The sequence below is a fragment of the Panthera onca genome, chromosome D1, assembly GCF_046562875.1.
Source record: "Panthera onca isolate mPanOnc1 chromosome D1, mPanOnc1 haplotype 2, whole genome shotgun sequence".
Taxonomy (NCBI): Eukaryota; Metazoa; Chordata; class Mammalia; order Carnivora; family Felidae; genus Panthera; species Panthera onca.
The window spans coordinates 80832461-80856487 of NC_138348.1; the positions used below are offsets into that span (position 1 = coordinate 80832461).

Genomic DNA, 24027 nt, shown 5'->3' on the forward strand with positions numbered 1-24027 from the left:
GAGTGTCAGATGGGATCTAGGATTGGGTATCCACTTAAAGGAAAGATAGACAGTGACAGTAACCTGAGCTAGAGACATCCCTGCTGAACCCCTAGACAATTGCCTTGGATAGAAAGGGACTCCCTCAAATTATCATTCCAGGTTCAGATGGGCATCCCTCACCTGCAGAACTCTTTGGCCTAGTGCACCTCCCGAACAGGGAACACCCGCTCATCCTTTCTTTCAATCAACAGGAGTTTCCTGAAGAGACAAGTCTCCCCTGCACTAAGATGGCATTTAATCTGGCCAAAAAGCAATTTTTGTTTTCTTTTTTTAGGCCTTTTAATGGGAGCTGATCCTAGTGTCTCAAGGTACACCTTAAGGGAAAATCTTTGGAGGCATAGGTGGAATTTTTCATTGTCTTTGGGAGAGAGTTGACTCCTATAAAAAGGACCAACTAAACCTGGGCTCCCATCATTTTCAAGAGGGTACTCCAACCCTCTACTGAGAACACCAATGGAAGATCTTCATTTGATAACCCCAATGAAGCCCAGAGTCCTATTATACCAAGGGGAGCTGATTTTGTCCTAGGATATCAATAGGGCCTTAATTAGGAATTATCTTGGAGAATTCTTATGGTGAGTGGACTGGGGGCATCCCCATCCCCAGCCTGCTGTCCATTCATCTCATCACAGTGGCTAGCATGCCCTGTGATGACCTGGTGTCCCAGGGCCTGTACCTCATCTCAGCACTGCAGTTCTAGGAGTGTCAGCCTTCCTGAAACCCCTCAACAAGAATGATAAAAATCATGTCCCATAAGTAACTCTGAGAGGACATCATCTTGACTCCAAGATCTCTGAATATTTCATTCCCCTCATTCTGGTAGGCCTCTCAACAGTTAGTGACAAATAATGGCAGCCAGGGATAGGGGTCCCTTTGATGGTCTAAAATATTTCTTGTCAGACCCACAGAAATCTTTTGATCTCTTCTAACTTGCCACTAGTGCAGGTAGAATCAACCTCTATTTTCCAATTTTCTGAATCCCTGAATTGCTTGGATTGAATGGCATTCAATTAAGTGGTGAACTGAGGCAAACCCACAGGGAAAAATCTCATTGGGCAGGATCCCTTGGTAGGAAGTAAAATGCCTTATAACTTGTTAGTTACAGGATCTCTGGGATAGGTGGCAGAACACCTTGCAGGTTTCTTTGCCCCACCACCAGCACAGGAGAATGTGGAAGTAGGTATGAGAGGAAGCATGGTGATGGTGGGGGATCACAGCATCTCATACCCAAGAGACGTGGCATAGAACTTCTGGACACTGCACAGCATAAGGGCAAGCCTCTGCCACTCTCACTTTTCAAAGTGAACTCCAACGCATTCAATTTGCCCAATATTAGCCTTGAGCTGTCCCACTTCCGCAGTTGTCAGAGAGAGCAGATAAACATAGTTGGTCAGAAAAGATGAGATAAATAGCACGAGACACTAACACTTAAGGGAAAGATCCACAGAAATATTTCTGATGAGATAGAGACAGCCTGAAAATAATGGACAGTCACTTAGGGATTAGTGTAGTGGATCTCGGTGTGGTGCTTGTGAGTGTTACTTCCATGAGTGGCTGTGAAGCACTCTTTAACGTGTCTCAGTTTCACCCACTGGACGTTTAAAACATCCATGGGGGCTCGGAGCACTAGATGGTCAACGCTTATATGTGTGTCCCTGGGTGAGCTGGAAATTAATTACCTTGAGAAGTAGTTCCCTATACAACTGCTACATATCTAGAGGAATGACTTCAGATATTTCCCCAGGGCCCTTACTCACATAAGAACACCTTTCAGTGGGAAGGAACAAGTGTCTCTTTATTCTTCAGAACTGAAAATCAGTCTCTCATAAATGCTACCAGACTGTGCTGTTTCTGGACAGATCAGAAAGAAAGAGTTAAAAAAAAAAAAAAAAAAAGGAAAAGTGACTAAGCAACTCCCCAGCCAGGGGAGGCAAGAGTTGGAGACTCACCAGTGAAGAAGGTTGTGCAACCTGCTGTTACCTTGTTCCTTCCTGGTCCCCAAAAAGATGCTGCTGGGTGAACTGGGCAGTCCTCACACCCTGAGGCCTCAACCCAGCCAGACCTGAAGGACTCGCTGAAGATTCTTGGACTTGTCACAAGAAAGAATTCAAGGACAGACACGTAGCACAATGAATGACTAACAAGCAGGAAAGTTTATTAAAGTGAAAAGCATACTCTGGAGATATAAGAGCAGGTAAAGGAATGAGAAAGAGAGCAAGAGAGCATGCAGCAAGTAGGAGCATATGCTGTGTGCCCCAGGGGCTGGATTTCTATTTTTTATGGATTATTGTTAACTAGGGTTGGAATATTCATTACTTGGGGAAGGAAGCAGGGTTTCTCACTTTTTCTTTCTTGATATAGCCAGGGGTTTCCTGTCATGGCATGTGCCATTTTGAGCCTGTCTGGTTTGATCCAGTTTCTTGTGGAGTATGGTTAGGATAAGTCTCTGACCTTCCACAGCTGGCTGTAACTTCTTCAATGCTGACCTCCAGGTATCCTGTTAGAACCTAACTACCTGCCTACTCTAACAAAAGCATTTGGTCTGGTGACTATTCCACTGGATATAGAGAGACTGTCAGATAATGGAGTTGGAAAGAAAAGAGTATAATCAGCCTCAGCAAAAGGTTTCTGAACACTAATTTTTGGCAAAGGGAAGCCTTAAAAAAGCCTCTGTTCATAAGTGTGGTGCTGTAGGTCTGTAAAGAAGCAAACAGGTTATAGTTTAAAGGACAGAACAAATTGAAGTAGAGCAAGGAAGAGGGACAGGAAAAAGTGTTAGGAGGCCACTGCTATTGCTTAATGAAAGAAACCCCAGGCTGAACTTCAGTATTGAAGATGGATCCAGATTTGGCACCTTTTCTGAGTTATAATTATAGAATATAGTGAAATATTAGTTGGAAAAGTTGGGGTAAAAATATATGTCAAGGAGGGGCACCTGGGTGGCTCAGTCGGTTAAGCGTCCGACTCCAGCTCAGGTCATGATTTCACGGTTCGTGGGTCAAGTCCCACATCAGGCTCTGTGCTGACAGCTCAGAGCCTGGAGCCTGCTTCAGATTCTGTGTCTCCCTCGCTCTCTGCCCCTCCCCTACTCATGCTCTGTCTCTCTAATCTCTCAAAAATAAATCAATGTAAAAAAATTAAATATATATCAAGGAAAATAGTACTTTATATTTTGTTTTATTTTGTTTGTTGTTTTTCCCCCGAGTAACTACATGGATGAAAAAGCCATAGGAAAATGGGTAATATTGAAAAAGTTGAAGTTATGGGGTGACACGAAAATAATAAGGTTGAGGGACCTGCAACATGTCCATATGGGTATATTGATTAGACCCTTAGAGTTTTGGAAGATAAATCCTAGAAATGGGCTACTGATGTTGGTAATTAGACAGTGAAGCATGTGTACTGATTATCTACTGTAAGCCAGTAATTTGTTCATAGTTTAATTCATAGTTTAGTTCATAGTTTAATTATCAGGCTGCTATAACTTTAGCAAAGCAGTTTTCATAGAATGGTACAAATGGTACAAATGGTACAGAAGTAAATGAATTTGTGTACCTTGTGGGAATGTATGGACATGTGTATATAAATATGAAATGTGAACTTGGGAAAGTAATGTCTGTGATATTTGTCTTTTTAATTGGATAGTAAAAGGGAGCATATGCCATTTTTTTCTAGAGGGGCTATTCCTATTTTCTGATTATGTGTTCTGGTGACAGATGTCCCCAGAAATGTGTCTACAAGCTTTTCTCCAAGGCCAAGGGCATCCTGTAGACACTGACAAACAGGTTATTAAATTACCATATACAAGATTAAAGCTGGTGATAATTGCAAACCAGAAAGTAATTGATGATGCCACACAGTTTGTCAATACTCAAATCCCTAGTCACCAGTATGACTCCCTAAAGAAAGGCATCTTCCTACTGCCCCTTTGTTACTATGTATTGTACCAAAATTAAGTCACAGAGTTTAGAAAAGACATGATATATTAAAATTGTTTATACATTTTTTACGAAATTCTAGAATTATCTATTAATGTCAGTCATTTTCCTATACCTGGGCAATTTTCTGCAATTAGAAAACATATAGTTATCAAACAAGACATTCAAATGTTGTACATCTTTCCTCTATTTGAAATTTTCAAATGTACTCTCTTCCATGGAAAACTATGGGGTGAGGAATTATGGAATGGTTTTAATTCAAGTCATTTCCTCCCATGACACACATGTATATGAATTACAGAAGGTTTAAGCATGATATTCTAAGCACCTCAGTTAGTCTTCAGTTTTGAAATTACTCTCTTAAACAGAGTAAAAAAATCCTTTAATTTCATTGATGTGAAGCAAATCCCCCTGCTTCAATTAAGAGCAATTGGAGGGAACAGTGATAACAGAAGTCCACCTCCTAGCAGTGTATAACTAGACAATTAGGGACTCTGGCAGTGAGCCAGACTGTCAGGCTGTTTTTCATGGCTGTTACTTTACTGACAGTACCTTCATGACATTTGTACCTTGACACCAGAAGTGCTAACAGCTGCAGCACCAGTGGTAGAAAGGCAGGAAAGACCTTTTTCAGCTTTAGTTGCTCTCACAGATTGTCAGCACCCTAAGAGAATAAAGTCTGTAAAAACTGACTTCAGCCTGCTATATCCTTTGTGAAGATTTTTGGTGTGGTTTCTGAAAAGCAGTTTTGTTCTATGACATTGGACTTAGGGGAGGTATGACTTTTTCAAGATAGCAGACACGTGTGGTAAACGTGTGACAAATGGCAGTAACAAGGTTGGTCTGGGAGTTCATGGTTTTGTGAAATGAAATATTTCAACAACCAATTCTATGCTTGGTAATTTGCTACAGGCAGCCCTTTTGACCCCAAACTGAGGAAGCCAAAAAAGACTAAAGACCAAAAATTCTAGTTATCTTGAAGTTGGATGGTATCCATAACTAAGAGTGACGGAAGTAACACTGTGACTTGTAGTGGCTGTTACTAATGGCAGAGCTTCAGACTGTCAGGAAATGAAAAAGGTCAGAAGACAAGTGCACATATGTGAGAAAAGAGTTCAAATGATAAAAGATGAGATGTGATCTTAGAAAAGTTTATATTTGGAATTGTACCAGTCTGTCTTAGTGTTTTTAGGGTTATTCTTGGCATATCAGTGCATCACTAACATTTGGACATACTCTTGAGAACCAAGGTCCAAAAAGGCATACACTACTATTTACTATCAGGGTGCCAATATGCACTGATAGCTCTTTCTTCATAAATTAAGTTCCTTTCTTATCATTTTAGTGTTCCTACCATTTTGGCCTGAGAAATTCAAATAATTATTTAATGAAATATAATTAACTTCCCATAATTGGAAGAGCATTTAAGAGACATTTTACAACAATTAAATTACTATAATACAGTTTCCTATAAATGTTTTGATACTAATAGCATATGCGGAGTGTATGAGAATATAGATCTGAAAAGTTTTTGTAAAATGACTGTATTTTTAACTTCACCATAACAAAGCTATCTCTGTACTTTTCTGAGTATAGCACTTTGTTTTTATTGATATTTCAAATATTCCACACATCCAATGTAAAATCTTTAAACAGTATAAAAATCCACAAATATAAGAGATTTAAGAGAAATGAGTAATCTATTAATAACTTTAAGTAAATCAAAGTAAAGGAAACAGGAAATGGATAGAAAAATTTATAATTAAGCAAATTCAATCACCATATCCATTAAATTTGTTTTCTTCATGTACATTCTGATGTCATAGAAGTAAGAGAACTATGTGATTTTGTGTATAATTCAGTATGCTCACTCCCGATTCCAGGATTCTTTCTAATGTAATGCCCTGGGCATGCTCAGGAAGCTAAAACATCAGAGGATTTTTCCTTTGGCACTTTGTTGTGATTCATGTCAAAATGGAAACTCCAACTTGTGTTGAGAGAATATAAATACATTGGTTAGATACGATAGAATTGCATCATAGTAATCTCAAGAACTTTGGAGAATTAAATACATTCTTTTTTTGTTTTATTTTGTTTTGCAATTAACTCTCAATTGAACAATCAGAGAGAAGCCTTGGAAAAAAGACCTATGCTTCATCCAAAATGTCCACAGGGAAGTCTGCACAATTTTTCCATTCCATTGCTAATGAGTCATTTTCACCTGACTCCTGCTCCCAACACTCCCTCCTCCCCCCAAAGAACCAGCTGTCATTTTCCACAGCTGAATGAGTTTGGTACCAGACAGGTGGTGGCAGGGTGGGGAAGAAATTGTGTCAGTGGGATGTAGTTAATCTGGAATTAGGATGATCCACCTGGTATCATTAAAAACTGTGTCATAAATAGTTCACTACAATACACTTAAGTTAAAAGTTAAGGTTTTCAATATCCTTGAAAAGTCAAGAATGTCTAACATTAATTACATATTTGAGAAGTCATCTTCATAGTACTAGACTAATGAAGTCCATTTACAAATGACAGAATTTTATATGTTATTTATAGAAAAAGTGGATTGGACTGTGCTATTCTAGATTCTGACATTTACTTACTCTTTAACCTCCTGTGTGCTATAGGCTGTCTGAAAGAAAATTTGTCTTGACATCAGTAAAACCAGGTTGAAGCTTACATGGTCTAATATATTTGGAAGTTTGTTTTTATAAACTATGGTATTTAATATGTGTATAAGTATGTAAAATAGTATTGACATTGGAATTCATTCAATAGACTGTTTTCACAACAACCTGGTAAACATGTCTGAGTTCCATAATGCAGGAAACAAGATCACTAGCCACATAACTCAATACATCTCCATGACAGTGACTATGACCATCCACTCCTGATTCAGTTCTTCTGTTTTCTTCAGCTTAGAAGTCATGTCCCTCTTGAAAGCCTTCTCCAGAATGCTCAAAAATGGGCTGGGTGTTCTCCTTGTGATTCCATAGCACTAGGTTGACCTCAATTATAGTACTTATCATACAACACTGAAATTGGTTGTTTATCAGTCTTGCTCTCTCACTGGATCTGTGAAGGGCAGGTGTTTATTTTGTTCACATTTGTACTTCCAAGAACTAGCATGGCGAATAGCACATAATTGTGCACACACAATTGAACTGTCATTGAACAATTGAACTGTCATTCTGGCTGCAGCATGAAAAACATTTTAATATGAGCCAAGAATGGAATACAAGGAGATCAATTCAATAGCAAATGCAGAAAATATTCTCATTTAAACAAGTGTGGTCATGGAAATGGAGAAGTTAAAGATCTGAAACGTACATAGGGATAAAATAAGCATGATATGGTAAATAATTGATATTATGGGTGGGGAAGAATGTGATATCAGAGATGGCCTTAAAATCTGTGGCTTTCACAATGGAATCATTCCCTGAGATTTAGAACCCAAGGAAATGTGGTTATTGTTACTGTTGGAGGAGTTGATGTGGTAAGTAGATGTAGTTCCTGGACTCAATTTTAGAACTATGAATATAGTCATAACTTTGAGAAACACAAGGGAAGAAAGGTTCTAAATTTGGAAGTTGTTTGTATATACGTGGTATATTGAAGTCAAGAATTGCCTAGGAAGAGATTATAGGGTAGGAATTAAAGAAGGTCGGGATCTTTTTTTTAAAATGTGTTTATTTATTTTGAGAGAGAGGAGGGAAGGGGCAGAGAGAGAGAAGGAATCCCAAGCAGGCTCAGTAGTGTCAGCACGGAGCCCGATGCTTGATATGGGGCTCCTCTCAGGAACTGTGAGATCATGACCTGAGCCAAAATCAAGAGTGGGGTGCTTAACCTCCCGAGCCACTCAGGCACCCCAGCCAGGATCAACTGTTGATGAATTTCACACGTAAGAGCCTAATAAAGGAATCTGATTATGCCAAAGTTCAGGAAAGCACAATGGGATATTGAGAATGAATGTGGATATCAATGGGAAAAGAATGAATGTGAGGTGTGAAAATGAAGACAATAAGTATAGATATCCCTTTTGAGGAATGTGGTTGTGTTTCATGACAGTGAAATAAGGCAAAAATTAAAGATACGACATTAAGAAAATGTGACGCTTAGTTTTATGTGTCAACTTGACTGGGCCAGACATTATTCTGGGTATGTTTGGGAGAGTGTTTCTGGAAAGTATTAACACTTCAATCCATAGGCTGAGCAAAGTGGAGTTCCCTCCCTAATGTGTGTAGACCCTATCCAATCAATTGAATGTCATAATAGAACAAAAAGACTAACTTTCTAGTGAGGGAGAGAGGATTCCTCCTGCCTTCAAGTCAAAACATCAATTTATTTTTCCTGTTTTCAGATTTGAACTGAAACAGGCTCTTCTTTGGTCTTTAGACCAAGGCCTGCCAGATTTCAGACTATAACTATAACATTTGACTCTAGTGGTTCTCAGGTTTTCAGAATTAGACTGGGACAATACCACCAGCTCTCCTGCACCTCCACGTTGCTGACTCCAAATGTTGAGATTTGCTCTTCATAATCACATTTCACATTAGCCCAATTCCTTGTAGTATATTTATATAAAGATATCCTTATTGGTTCTCAGAAAGGATGTGTGTGTGTATGTATGTATATGTGTTTGTGTACACACACACATATATTTTTTTAAGATGGAGGAGATGCATGTATTTAAATACTGTTAAGAAGGAGCCCCTTGGTGTTTCAGTCAGTTAAGCGTCTGACTTCAGGTCATTACTTCGCAGTTTGTGAGTTCAAGCCCCTCGTTAGGCTTTGTGCTGACAACTCAGAGCTTTGAGCTTGTTTCGGATTCTGTGTCTCCCTCTCTCTCTGCTCCTCCCTCGCTCATACTCTCTCCTGAGAGAGTTTCTTTCTCCTGAAAAAATAAACATTATTGAATAAATAAATACCATTAAGAGTAATCCCTTTGAGTCTCTGGTTAGTAAGGTATGTGATCAAACCAGAGAATCCCGTGTTCCCTTGTCTACTGATGTACCCTCTTTTGTTTTTAAGTGTGGCCATTGGTCCTATGCAATATCATACAAGGTCTATGTCGTGGCTCAAACACTTGGTAACTTCTTTGAGAGTAGTACTGGCTGAAGACTTAAGGGTAAGGGAAAGAAACCCATACCTAAAATGTGTGTTGATTCTAGTCAGGGAGAATCCCTTCCCCTTCCAGGTTGGAAGGATATCAATGTATTTATCTTGATACCAAGCAGCTGGTTAAAGTTTTCATGGAATAGGACCAAACTGGTGGAAGACAGTGGGAGCTCAATGTAGGTTGGACATTGTATAGTGGTAGTAGTTGGATCCACTTTATTGTGTAAGTTCTTATGTTCATGGGCCCATGCCTAACCTCTGTCTTTAACAAGGTTGCCACTTTGTTCATGGGTGCACATGCAAATATTAGACTGGCTGATAATGGAGACTGGCTTTAATTAGTTGGGCAAACCATTCTGTGTATTTGTTTGTTTAATGTCTCTTTCTCAGTGGATGGTAGAGTGCCCAACCTCATATGTAAACATACCTTAATACAATAACACAGATTAGGTGGATTAAACAACAGAAATTTATCTCACAGTTTTGGAGGATGGAAGGACAAGATCAAGGTGTTGTTAGGTTTGATTTCTTCTAAGGCTCTCTTCTTGAATTAACTTTCTATGTCTTCACATGGTTATTACTACTATACCTATGAATGTTTCTGGTTAAAAATTTCTCTTCCTATAAGGACACCAGTCATATTGCATTAGGGCCTACCTAAAGGCCTCATTTTAATTAATCACCTCTTTGAGACCTTATCTCCAAATACGGTAACATTCTGAGGTACTGGGGAATAGGACTTCAGCATGAGTTTTGGAGGGGCAAAACTGAGCCCACAACACCAATCTTTTAATGGTTCCCTTTAGCCCTAGAACATTGACCCAAGACATTTGCCACTGTCCACTTTTTTTTACCTATTCTTAGTTTAGGTTATTTCTCTTTCAACAGAAATTGGATGACCAGGTTCATTATTTCTTGAAATAATCCCCAACACACACCATCCCCTACCCTTCACCCCTAACCCAGATGTCTTGCAGAGTCAGCCTGTCATTGTATGTGCTCTTTTCAGGATACACATACACACTTAAGGGCACCTCGTTTCTTAATAGGAACTTTAATATGCAAAGAAGTTCTTAAGATGGGCAAGTTATTTGAAGAATAGAGTAGTGTTGGATATTGTATTGGAATTAATATATTGTCAATAAATAAACATTAACAATCAATTAAGTTCTAAACAGAAGCTTTTTTTCATGTTAAATTCATTTATTTGTTTTTCTAATCATTGACCCATTAGAGATGAAAAATTGAAAGCAGATTTTATTAAAGGCAGTCACCTGCAAAAAGTTCTAAAAGATAAACTGAAAAATAAAAAAGATACATGCCACATGCTTTGGAGGTAATTTGAAAAAGAGGAATTTAGGAATGTAGAAAAGGAAAATGTTAGATGCTTTTTTTTTCGCAATTTTAAGCCGGTTGTAAAGGACTGTTTTTTGTTTTTTGTTTCCCCGTGTACAAAGCAAAACGTATGCTAAAATGAAAAAAAAAATGTAGACTCACATAAAATAAATTCATGTTGACCAAAGGTGAGTGAATCAGGGTTATGGATAATGAGACAACACACCTTCTCTGATTAATTCACCTAGGATTTCTTGGTGAAGTTTGATCTACTTTTAAAAGAAATGGAGAAAAAGATAGGTTGGCAAAGGTCATAAACTTTTACAAGGTAGAACTTGAGATATAGCAACTAACATATGTAAAACTGAGTTTAGAAAGAACTTTCTCATCTATTATTTCTTGAAACTTTTATTATAATCCTTCGAGCAGGAAGAGGATCTGACATCATTATTTACATTTCAAGACACTAGCTTAGAAATGCTAAATGACTTTCTCAAGATCTAAGAGTGTGGCAGAATATGACTGACTTCAGATGTTGTTTCTTCACTACAACATACTGTCTTAAAAGACAGGCATGAGCTTACTGAGAATATGAGTGGAAGGCTTTGTTTATGAGAAGAAAACTGAAGGAGGGAATTTAAAAACAAGAATCATAACAACACAACTCTTAGTTATATTTTCTTATTTTGTTATATTAATTCATAAAGTGGGAAAATAATAATTAGTGATATTTATTAAATGCTCAATATGTACCATGCATGTTGGTAAACTTCTGTGCATTATCTCATCTAATTTTCTCATTAATTCAATGAAATAGGAGACAAAAATAATGTGTCATGTATTCATTAAGACATTATTGTCATTAATGGGAACACAGAATTCTGACTTTTACATAATTACTCCCAGAGACAGCCCAAACTGAAAGAAATATGATTCTTTACTTAGTTGCTTAGGCGGCTATCACTCTGCCAAAGTTTAAAAACTTTAGGAAAAAAAAGTTAGGTATTTATCAATTTAATTAATTTTTTCAAAGAAAAAAAATTCTGGTTTCATTGATCTGTTCTAGTGTTTGTTTTTAGTTTCTATATCATATATTTCAGCTCTACTCTTTTTTATTTCCCTTCTTCTGCTGGCTTTAAGCTTCATTTATTACTCTTTTTCTAGCTTTGTTAGGTGTAAGGTTAGATTGTTTATTTGAACTGCTTCTTCCTGTCTGAGGTAAATCTGTATTGCCATATACTTCCCTCTTATGACCACTTTTGCTGCATCCCAAAGGTTTTGGAACTTAATGTTTTCATTTTCGTTTGTTTCCTTGTACTGTTTAATTCTTCTTTAATTTCCTGGTTGACCCATTAATCCTTTAGTAGCATGTCCTTCAATGTCCATATATTTGTGGTCTTTCAATTTTGTGTGGGTGTGTGATTGTCTTCAAATTTCATGACATTTTGATTAGAAAAGATACATGCCATGATCTCAATCTTTTCGTATTTGTTGAAGCCTGATTTGTGACTTAGTATGTGATATATTCTGGAGAATGTCCCGTATATATTTGAAAAGAATGTGTATTATGCTGGTTTAGGATGAAATATCTGAATATATCTGTTAAGTACATCTGGTCCAGTGTGGCATTCAAAGCCACTGTTTCCTTGTTAACTTTCTGCCTGGGTAACCTGTCCATTGATGGAAGTGGGTTGTTAAAGTCCCCTAGTAGTATTGTATTATTGTCTGTTAATTTCTTTACATTTGTTATTGTTTTATATATTTGAGTGCTCCATATTGGGGGAATAAATATTTATACTTGTTAGATCTTGTTGGATCATCCCTTTATTATGATATAGTGCCCTTCTTCATCTTTTGTACAGTCTTTGGTTTAAAATCTAGTTTGTCTGATGTAAGTAGTGCTACTCTGGCTTTCTTTTGATGTCTATTTGTATGACAAATGTTTCTTCACCCCCTCACTTTCAACTACAGGTGTCTTTAGGACTAAAATGAGTCTTTTGTATGTAGCATAATGATGGGTCTTGTTTTATTTATCCATTCCGACACTTTTGTGTTTCCAATTCTGGAGTCTCTATTCTATTCCATTGGTCTATGTGTCTGTTTTTGTGCCACACATACCATGTGTGTCTTAATCATTACGGTTTGTAGTAGAGGCTAAAGTCTGGGATTGTGATGCCTCCCGCTTTGGTTTTCTTCTTCAATATTACTTTGTCTATTCTGGGTCTTTTGTGGTTCCATACAAATTTTAAGATTGTTCTAGCTTTGAGAAGAATGCTGGTGCAAGTTTTATTGGGATTGCATTGAATGTGTAGACCGCTTTGGGTAGTATAGACATTTTAACAATATTTATTCTTCCAGTCCATGAGCATTGAATGTTTTTTTTTTTTTCATTTCTTTGTGTCTTCTTCAATTTCCTTTATAAGCTTTCTATAGTTTTAAGCATACAGATCTTTTACATCTTTGGTTAGGTTTATTCCCAGTTATTTTATGGTTCTTGATGCAATTGAGAATGGGATTGGTTTCTTTATTTCTCTTTCTGTTGCTTAATTTTTGGTGTATAAAAATACTACTGATTTCTGTACATTGATTTTGTACCCTGTGACTTTGCTGAATTCACATACCAGTTCTAGCAGACTTTTGGTGGAGTCTGTCATGTTTTCCATATGGAGTATCATGTTGTCTGCAAAAAGTGAATGTTTGACTTCATCTTTGCCTATTTTGATGCCTTTTCTTTCATTTTGTTGTCTTATTGCTGATGCTAGGACTTCCAACACTATGTTAAAAAAACAGTGGTGAGAGTGGACATTCCTGTTGTGTTTCTGATCTCCTAGGGAAAGCTCTCAGTTTTTTCCCATTGAGGATGATATTAGCTGTGGGCTTTTCATAAATGGTTTTTATGATGTTTAAGTATGTTCATTCTATCCCGACTCTCTTGAAGGTTTTTGTTAAGAAAGGATGTTAAGAAAAGGATGTATCTTGTCCAATGCTTTTTCTATATCGATTGTCAGGATAATATGGTTCTTATCTTTTCTTTTATTAATGTGATGAATCATGTTATTTGCGATTTGTGAATTGATTTGTGAATATTGAATGAACCCTGCAGCCCAGGAATGAATCCCACTTCATCATGGTGAATAATTCTTCTTATATGCTGTTGAATTCAGTTTGGTAGTATCTTGTTGAGAATTTTTGTATTCATATTCATCAGGGATATTGGCCTGTAGTTCTCTTTTTTTGCTGGGTCTCTGTCTGGTTTGGGAATCAAAGTAATGCTGCTTCATAGAATGAGTTCAGAAATTTTCCTTCCATTTCTATTTTTTGGAACTTGAGAATGATAGGTATTAAGTCTGCTTTAAATGTCTGGGAAAGTGCTGCTTTAAATGTCAGGGAAGCCATCTGATCCAGGACTCATTTGTTGGGAGGTTTTTGAAAACTGATTTGATTTCATCACTAGTTATGGGTTTGTTCGAATTTTCTATTTCTTCCTGTTTGTGTTTTGGTAGTGTGTGGGTGTTTAGGAATTTGTCCATTTCTTCCAGGTTGTCCTTTTTGTTGGCATATAATTTTTCATAGTATTCCCTGATAGTTGCTTGTATTTCTGAGGGATTGTTTGAAATAAATCCATTTGCAATCATGGTTTTATCTATTTGGGTCTACTCTCTTTTCTTTTTGAGAAGCCTGGCTAGAGGTTTATCAATTTTGTTTATTTTTTCAAAAACACAACTCTTGGTTTCATTGATCTGTTCTACTGTTTTTTTGTGTTTTGTGTGTGTGTGTGTGTGTGTGTGTGTGTGTGTGTGTTTAGATTCTATATTGTTTATTTCTGCTCTGATCTTTGTTATTTCTCTTCTTCTGCTGGGTCTGGGGTGTCTTTGCTGTTCTGCTTCTAGTTCCTTTAAGTGTGCTGTTAGATTTTGTATTTCGGATTTTTCTTGTTTCTTGAGATAGGCCCGGGTTGCAATGTGTTTTCCTCTTAGGATTGCCTTTGCTGCATCCAAAGGGTTTGGATTGTTGTATTATCATTTTCATTTGTTTCCATACATTTTGTTAAATTTCTTCTCTAATTGTCTGGTTGACCCATTCATTCTTTAGTAGGATGTTCTTTAACCTCCATGCTTTTGGACAATTTTCAAGACTTTTTCTTGTGGTCGATTTCAAATTTCATAACATTGTGATCTGAAGGTGTACATGGTATGATCTCAGTTCTTTAGTATTTATTGAGGGCTTTTTTTGTGGCCCATTATGTGATTTGTCTTGGAGAATGTTCCATGTGCACTCGAGAAGAAAATATATTATGCTGCTTTGGGATGTAGAGTTCTAAATATATCTGTCAAGTCCACCTGGTCCTGTGTATCATTCAGGGACATTGTTTCTTTATTGATTCTCTGTCTAGAATGTCTGTTCTTTGTTGTAATTGGAGTATTAAAGTCCCCTGCAATTACCACATTCTTATCAATAAGATTGCTTGTGTTGAAGATTAATTGTTTTGTATATTTGGGTACTCCCGATTTCAGTGCATAGACATTTATAATTGTTAGCTCTTCCTCATTGATAGATCCTGTAATTATTATATAATACATTTATTAATCTCTTGTTAATTTAAAGTATAGTTTATCTGATATATGTATGGCTACTCCAGCTTTCTTTTGACTTCCAGTAGCATGATAGATAGTTCTCCATCCCCTCACTTTCAATCTGAAGGTGTCCTCGGGTCTAAAATGAGTCCCTTGTAGACACCATATAGATGGATCTTGACTTTTATATTTCTGATACCCTATGTCTTTTGACTGGAGCATTTAGTCCATTTACATTCAGTGTTATTATTGAAATATATGGGTTTAGAGTCATTGTGATATCCGTAGGTTTCATGCTTGTAATGATGTCTCTGGTACTTTGTGGTTCCTGCAAGATTTAATTCACAGAGTCCCCCTTAGGATCTCTTGTAGGGCTGGTTTAGTGGTGATGAATTCCTTCAGTTTTTATTTTGTTTGGGAAAACCTTTATTTCTCCTTCTATTCTGAATAACATGCTTACTGGTTAAAGGATTCCTGTTTGCATATTTTTTCCTGTTCATCACATTGAGGATTTCCTGCTATTCCTTTCTGGCCTGTCAATTTCAGTAAATAGGTCTGCTACTACCCTTATGTGCCTACCTTTGTATGTTAAGGCCTATTCATCCGTAGTTGCTTTTAGAATTCTCTCTTTAACCTTGTATTTTGCCAGTTTCACTATGATATTTCATGCAGAAGATTGATTCAAGTTAGAGCTGAAGGGAGTTCTCTGTGCCTCTTGATTTTCATTGCCTATTTCCTTCCCCAGATCAGGGAAGTTTTTAGCTCTGATTTGTTCGAGTACACCTTCCACCCCTTTCTCTCTCTTCTCTTCTGGAATTCCTATGACACAGATATTGTTCTGTTTGATTGAATCACTTACTTCTCTAATTCTCCCCTCATGGTCCTGAATTTTTTTTTTTTTTTAGCTCTCTTTTTGTCAGCTTTCTCTTTTTCCATAATTTTATCTTCTAATTTGCCTATTCTCCCCTCTGCCTCTTCAATCTGTGTCATGGCCACCTCCATTTTATTGTGCACCTAATTTATAGCATTTTTAAATTCATCATGATGATTTTTTAGTCTCTTTATCTCTGCAGCAATAGATTCTCTGCTGTCTTATATGCTCTTTTCAAGTCAGGTGATTAATGTTATGACTATTATTCTAAATTTGTGTTCAGTTATGTTGCTTATATCTGTTTTGATCAATTCTTTAGCTGTCACTTCTTTCTGGAATTTCTTCTGAGGAGAATTCTTCTGTTTCATCATTTTGGCTAGTTTTCAGTCCTTTATGAGTTTTAAAAGCTTGTTATGTGCTCTTCACCTGTGAGTACTGCTATGTTAAAGGGGGTTCATACACTGTCCAGGACCTGGCCATTTAGGAGGTGTTTTTTGGAGCGTGTTCCTTGCTCTCTCTTGTTGTGACTTCGTTTATTTTATTTCCCTACCTGTTGTAATGTTTTGGACCCCCCACCAGATGTGCTTTGATTTGTTCCTTGAAGTAGCCCTTGAAAGGAAAACAAACAGACAGACAAACAGGAAACAAAAATATGCAAACACACAAACAAATACAACAAACAAATAAAGAAAAACAAATAACAAAAAAACTAAAAACAATCCAAAAGCAAAAACCAGAAATACCAGCTACAAGTAAAGAACATAGTGGAGGTGGTGCTGATGGAAGAGCACATATAAAGAGAGAAATGACAGGGGTGGGGCAAAAGAAAAAAAAAAATAAACATTGACCAGGTAGAGAGACTAAAAGGCTTAATCCAGAGAGAGAGAGGAAAATAAGGAAGGAATCAGGGAGAAAGAAACCAAGATAAAGTTACCCATATAGAAAAACTATACTGCTTGATTATTCCAGAGAGAGAGAAAGAAATGTAAAGAAGGAGGTGTAGAACATGTATCAAGAGAATGTGTTAAATATGTCTGTTAAACATACAAACAACCAGAGTAACCAGCCTAGCAGAGGGAAGAGATAAGAAGAAGAAATGGAAGGGAGAATATATCTATATAACAAGAATTGTCCTGGAATTAATCCAGGCAATGCAGCAACATTGGTCTGGAGGAGGGGTCTGTCTGGTTCCACAGCGTCTATCCTGTTCCAGTAGACACACAGTTACCTGGCGGGAAGGGGCGTGGTTTGGTGTAGGTTGGTGCTGTCTCCACTGTGCGCCCTGTGGACCCATCCCTGAGTCCCGCCTTGGTGGTGGTGGGGAGAAAAATGGTGACCCTCCAGTCTCTTCTCCATGACTGGGTGTCCCAAATCACTCATTTGGAGCTGTCCTCACTGTGCTGCGGGCACAGGTGAGGCTGTCTGTCTCACTCCACCCACTCCTTTGCCCTGGCACTTGGCTGGGAATTAAACTCCCACTCTGTGCACCCTGGTACTGAGGAAGCACCTCCCAATATGTGGTCCTGGCTGGTTTGTCCTGTGCTACAGCACTTCAGGGGAGGGGACCAGTTTCTCTTGCTGCAGACTGTGCCCCTGATCTATCACCGAAGCCGGAAGTGGCTTCACTCCTCCCCAGGTGTGTGAACAGGGCAGCTGGCCCCAGTCCACAAATGGGATCTGCATTTAGAGATCCTCTAACCTGCAGTTAGAGATGAGATCCCTCTCCGTCCTGTTCCGAGGTTTTTTTCTCTTGTCCAGATACTGTCATACACTTCCCCAGCCATTTTTTCTCTTCCTTTTGTCTCTCCACAGAAGGGGATCCCTCCCCTCCATGCCTACACAGCCCATTTTATCTCCTTCAGTTTGCAATCACCCACCTATGGCCCATCAGGTTGTCCCATTTTCTCCCTGGTAGACTCAGTCTCTTTTCCTCGCAGACTCTTGGGGTTCAAAGTCCTTTGGCTTCAACCCTTCTTTGTTTGAGAGACATGGGAAGTATGGATTCCCCTACTTTTCCACCATGTTGACCCCTCCTCAATCTTCAATATTCTTAAAGTATTGACTTATGTTGTGTAACATATTTCTATTCTACAAAAAGTTCCATGAATCTATAAGAAGAAAGCATATTCTTCTGTTGGATGGAATGTTCTAAATATGTTAAGACCATCTGCTCTTGTGTGTAGCTTAAGTCCAATGCTTCTATATTGATGTCCTGTCTGCATTCTGTGTTAAATGATTTAAACTATTGAAATCTATGAAAATTGGGTTAAAGTGATATTTTTCTGTGTTTATTATAATATATAAACTACAGAGGAAAATTAAATCTTAAAAAAAACAATGACTAAATAAATATCTAGTGTTTAAAGTGTTATAAATATGTGTTGGTATGGTTAAACAGTATAATAGTATACAATCATTTCTTATATAACTAAATAGAGCCTGTTCCTTAACAGGTGGCCTTCAAGGATTGCTATTTATGTCATTCAAGACCTACTAAGCATCATTTTTGCATGACAACTGCAAAAAGATAAGCAAGTTTGTTTTTGAAGTTTCTAACTTGGACACTGTTTTCAGAAAGCAGGTACAGTTTTTCTTTTATTAATCTGCCTTTATAACTGAAAGGAATGTTGAAGGGAAAAATACATAAAACCCGAATACATCATTTATGGAACTTCTTAACATTGCTCAGTATGGTAAACTTATTATATACTCAAAATAAGTGTTTTATCTTCAAATTGGAAAAAAAAAAAAAGCCTTGATTGTGTCAGCTAAACATTCTACAAATATTCTAGAAATAATATTAATGTAAAATATTTTCCTTATTAAGTTTATGGTTTGCTTATTAAGTTTATATTAAGCACATGAATATTGTGTTAAATTGCTGGAAACAATAAGAGAAATAGTACTCTGATATAGCATCCTACTTCTTCCTCAAATAACATATAATGTGGTAGTGGATGGATGTTGTTCCTTTTGATGGCTTGAATTTAAAGATCATGCTTAAGTTTATATAAGAAGAAAGTCATGGGCAGAATGAGTTTGAGTCATCCCTACCTTAATAGGGAACTTCTGAATGAAAGTGATTTGTATGATTTTTGTGGTGCTCCACATGCTTATAATGCTATACAATAACCCAAACCATTAAATATTAATTGCATCTATTTGCACCTAACAGTCCTTTAAAATTAACACATTAAAATATTTTAGAATATATGATTAATCCATGTTTATATTAATGAGTAAGTGGACATCAACAGGTCATCTCAAATTACATCTACCATGTACTACTTAACTATAATATTGATGATGTATCTTTAGATAACCAGCCTAAGAGGTAAAATAATTTTTATATAGAATTATTTATTTTTGTTTTTTAATTATTTATCAAATATTGAGAATATCATACCCAATTTTAGGGTATATATATATATATATATATATATATATATCCTTTAATTTGTCAGGTTAATTCAAGTTAACTGATTAAAAATATTGGAAAATATTTTACTCAGCCTACTGCATGTTTTCAGTTTCTTCAGGCTTGAAAATTAGAGTTAAAGAAAGAAAGTAACTAAATCTGAATCTGAGGTAGTTCTGGAGGAGAGTGTACGTGTCAAGCGTTTGACAGTATAATTTTACTTTCACAAGTCAGGCCAAAATTCTGGAAGGTAACTGCAGAAAATTTTATATATCAAGGGTCTTTCATTCATTCCATTAAATCATATCAGCTTGTCATTTTTATTGAAGGCCCTAATTGAAGGCCCGTACAGTACAAGTTATCCTTAAATTAATTTTGTGGAGAAAAGCAACCATAACTTTGACATTTCCCCAAAAAATGGAAAACAAGGGAAGAGAAAAGATAAAGAAGTGGATAGAAAGCCTCTGACAGTGCAAGTCTCTGAGAGTCTTTTCCAAACCATGGAAAAGAATAGATTCCCATAAATTAATCCATTGCTACATTTTAATATTAGACACAATTTTCAGCCAAATTTTTCCATCATAGTTCTATTTGTTACAATGAGAATGATCTCCGAATAGGTTATATATACAAAATAAAATTTAATTTGTGATCTATTTACGAATTATGTATATAAATCTTGGAAGGTGTATAACACATTTTGTCCTTAACTCTTAACTACTAGAACATCTTATCAAATCAAAGCCTGTATTAACTTAGTACTTCTGTGATATCTGTGAATACCGGAGATAAATTATATGTAGACACCTTAATTAGATTTTTTTAATGTTAGAAACCATTTATTTATGGTGCTTGTGACATTTTCAAAGAAAGACAACTGAACACAGCATAGCAGCTGTAGGTAAGAAGATTTTGGATCTAATGCTCACTTCCAGATGGATGATTGATATGCAATTTAAGTTTATGGTAGACATATCAGCAGATGGAAATAGAATGGAGTTAATGTCTTTGCCACCTGTGAGCTGGTGCGCTCTATCAATTACAAGCTGAATTGTATTAAATTCAGGTAATTCAACAGAACTCTAATTAATTTTTGAGAGGAGACTTTTTGTCAAGCTATTAATAAATCAAGACTTTTTGTGAAGCTATTAATAAATCCAGGTTTCAAATTGAGAATATAGAGCTTCTTAAATGTACAAGAAACCTATGGAAGCAGCTTTGGCATAGCACAGTTCACTCTTGTTAAGTCACTCTTGTTATTGCTCTGCCCACCTAATTGAAAAGAATATTGGTAGAATAAGAAGCAATTGAAACAAGTGAGACGGACTGAGCACTCCAAAAAGATGTAAGTGAATTAGAATTGATGAATCTGATGAGAGTAGATTCATGGTGTCACTTTAAATAAATCCTATTTCATTCATGTACTTGCACCCAATCTGTCACTATGACTACTAAAAACATTCAAGAGAGACATTGACAGTTTTATCTTGACACAATCAACTAAATTCCTGCCATAATAAGAGGCAACATATATTGAAGGGTCCTGAGTTTATCCTCTAAGAATGAAATGTTTCACTCAATAACTTACACAACTCTTATCCAGTAAGCATTGGCACAGTTCCAAGAGAGCTTCATTCCATTAGAGAAGAGCCTGAGTGGATCTAGGCTTATAGATTTTCAGAAATAGTAGAATTTCCATCTATTGAAAAATATCTATTCCTTACTATCAGTGTGTGCAGTCATAGAGTATTACAGCTGATAAAAATACTTGGATGTTCTCCCAATTTCAAAAATGGGAATTTAATTTTTATCCTAATTGTCTCGACAATTACATCAAAACTTGAAAGGAAAAAAGAACCGTTTAACTTACATTAGTTGCTACATATGTATTGTGTATGTTAATAGCACTGCTACTTGTTATGTTTACTGTGTTGTAACCAAAACTGATGACATAAAATAATGTGGAAGTTCCATGGAGTTTATTTTGGCTGAATATTTGAAATATTTTTTAAATGGAATGTCCACCATTGTCCTTCTGGTGTAGTGTGTGAAATCTATGGGAATGTACAAATGTACAATTTCTAATGGTCAGTAAGGAGGATGGAATGATTCTGTCCAAAATTTTTATTCAATAATGCAATCTTTATTTTGAGGTGTTTGTTCCAGATATCTGTATTTTGCCATTTGTTAATAATACTATTTTATATACTATTAAATTCTATGTTTTCAGTTATTATCTTTTGGAAGATATTGTTTTGAAATCTTTCATAAGAACATTTGCTATATAAAGTATACAAAAAAACTTTAACATGTGAACCAAAACAGAATGACTTAAATAAGTGATTTATCACTGGGCATGAAATATTATATAATTTGAAGTTGTATGAATTTCTTAGATAACATTTATTTCTATCTGCTAGTTGTAGAGGTGGGAGGGGTGATTTGAGTTACTACCAAGGGATTATTTTCAGTATCAGTTTATTCATAGAAGATATGGTGAATTAATATTTCTCAAGTTGGAGTTTCTAAGGAAAGGAAAGGAAACTGGGTTTTCCCAAAGCAAGAAGAAGGAAAAAATAGTAATAAATTTTGATGTGAAAATGTGACAGTGCCTAGGTTTTGTAGTGCATAAACCTTCGCTACCATGATGCAAGGCATTCATAAATTGTAAACATTCAAACACTTTGGGTAGTGTGAATGTGTGCAAAATATCTCATACATAACACTTGCCCAGTAAATAATAACTTTTATTAAATATTTTTGTAGTGGAAAAAATTAACAGAAAATAGAAAATACTGATGTGTAGGCTGTGTCATGCTTTCCTGTATTTTTAAATGCCAAGGAAGACTGGGAATGAAAAGCAAGCAAATAAACAAACAAACAAAAAAAACAGAATGATTTTTCTGGAGCATGTTTCAAATATAAGAAATATTCTGTCCAATCTTGCTTACATACCTGCAATTGAAACACTTAGCCTGAATACTCAGTTACCTGAACACTTCAAATCTATCCTACAAAATATATGAGAAGATATATCACTACCAGTAAATGCCTGAAATTCTAAAATCCACTTAGTCTTTCTGTATGAAGCCTAGTATACAGGGTGAATCCCAGACAGACATTGATTAATAAGATACAGACTTTTCCCTAAAATCTGTCACATGTGCTGAGTGTATTGAGGTGGTTTTGACAAATGGAACCATTATAGGCTTTTGAATAAGGCTGACCCAGGATTGAATCTCTGCTGTAAATTTGCTAACTGTAGATACTTGGCTTAATAGCCATGGACCTCAAGTTTCCTTCAGCTTTGAGAAGTGGGTAATGTCTCATTTTACAAGGGTGCAAGTAGGTGAAATTAAGCAAGTCAAATCTATGTATCTATCTATCATCTATCTATATTTCTATCATCTATTATCTTTCTATCATCTATCTATCTATCTATCTATCTATCTATCTATCTATCTATCTAATTGTTTCTCTCTTATCCAGGCACACACACACACTCTTACACATATATTTGGAGTTTGGCATATGAAAAGTGTTTAATATGATTACTATTGTAATAGAATGAGTATGATACTATTTTGTCACTGAGTAGGACAAACCTTTATGGAGTCTGATAATTTAAAAAAGAAGAAGAAAGAAAGGAAGAAGGAAAGAAGGAAGAGAAGGAGGGAGATAGAGAGTGTAGGAAAGAGTTAAGGAGGAAATAAGGGAAGGAAAGAGAAAAGAAGGAAGGAAGGAAGGAAGGAAGGAAGGAAGGAAGGAGGAAGGGGTGGTAGGGAGGAAGAGAGAGAAGAAGGAAATAAAGGGGAAAAAAGAAAGTAAAGAAAGAGAGATGGAGGTAGTGAGGAAGAGGGTAGAGGCAGGAAGAAAAAAAAGTAGATACAGCTCCTTTTTTGGTATTAATAATTACATTCTGGGGCTGTTGTGTTATACGATTAACATAGAAAAGTGATCCATCTGTTATAAATATTAGAAATTGGCATACAAAAGAAAAAAACTTCCATTTATAATTGAAACAATGATTATATAATTCTCTGCTGGATTTTGTGTTGACACATAACACTATTTCCTCATTCTTGTCCTCTTCAATACATTAGGGGGCCTGGGGGCCTAATAACTGTGTTTCTAGGAAGACCTGCCACCAAGATTAAGGATTAAATGCTGTTCAGTGGGAAACATGAGATATCAGAGGTATAAGAGAACCAGAAATCTTATCATTGTCCTTCCAGCTACAGTGGCTCCAGATGCTTTTTTAGTATCATATGTCTCAGTGCTAAAAGCTACAATCATTGCTGGCAGTTATCTACAGTTTTTGCAATTTCTGACTCTGAAATCTAGTTGTTAATTGAAGATTTTGCAGTGTTTTTTCCTGACATTTGTTCCTTCAGAACTTCTAACAGTTTATAAGCACCTAATGTTTACAGTCCTTTCTGCTTAAAATACAATGACTTTCTTTTTTTTTAATTTTTTGGCTAATCTTGACAGTTAAAGAGGATGCCTAAAGATAAGCAAACAAAAAATAGACACACACATACAAGCCTAAAGAAATGCATAAAAACAGAGATATATCATGTTCATAGATGGGAGACATCATTTCATAAAAAGTCTTACTCCTTACTCAACTAGTTTCATTTTGGTTCAACTTTACAAATAATTGAGATAGTGTGTTAGTGGGATACAGTCGGCTCCCAAGGTAGGCCTTTGATAAAACAAAGCACAGAT

At 36.3% G+C, this 24027-nt stretch overlaps 1 protein-coding gene across 2 annotated transcripts in view; it reads left to right on the forward strand.

Moving 5' to 3' along the window:
* Positions 1–24027, forward strand: part of CNTN5 (contactin 5) — a 1365947-nt gene that overhangs the window by 319539 nt on the left and 1022381 nt on the right. For both annotated transcript variants that reach the window (XM_078432971.2, XM_078432970.2), the window contains one exon: positions 18335–18462. The gene's annotated coding sequence lies outside the window, so the exon portion shown is untranslated. The remainder of the gene's footprint in view (positions 1–18334; positions 18463–24027) is intronic.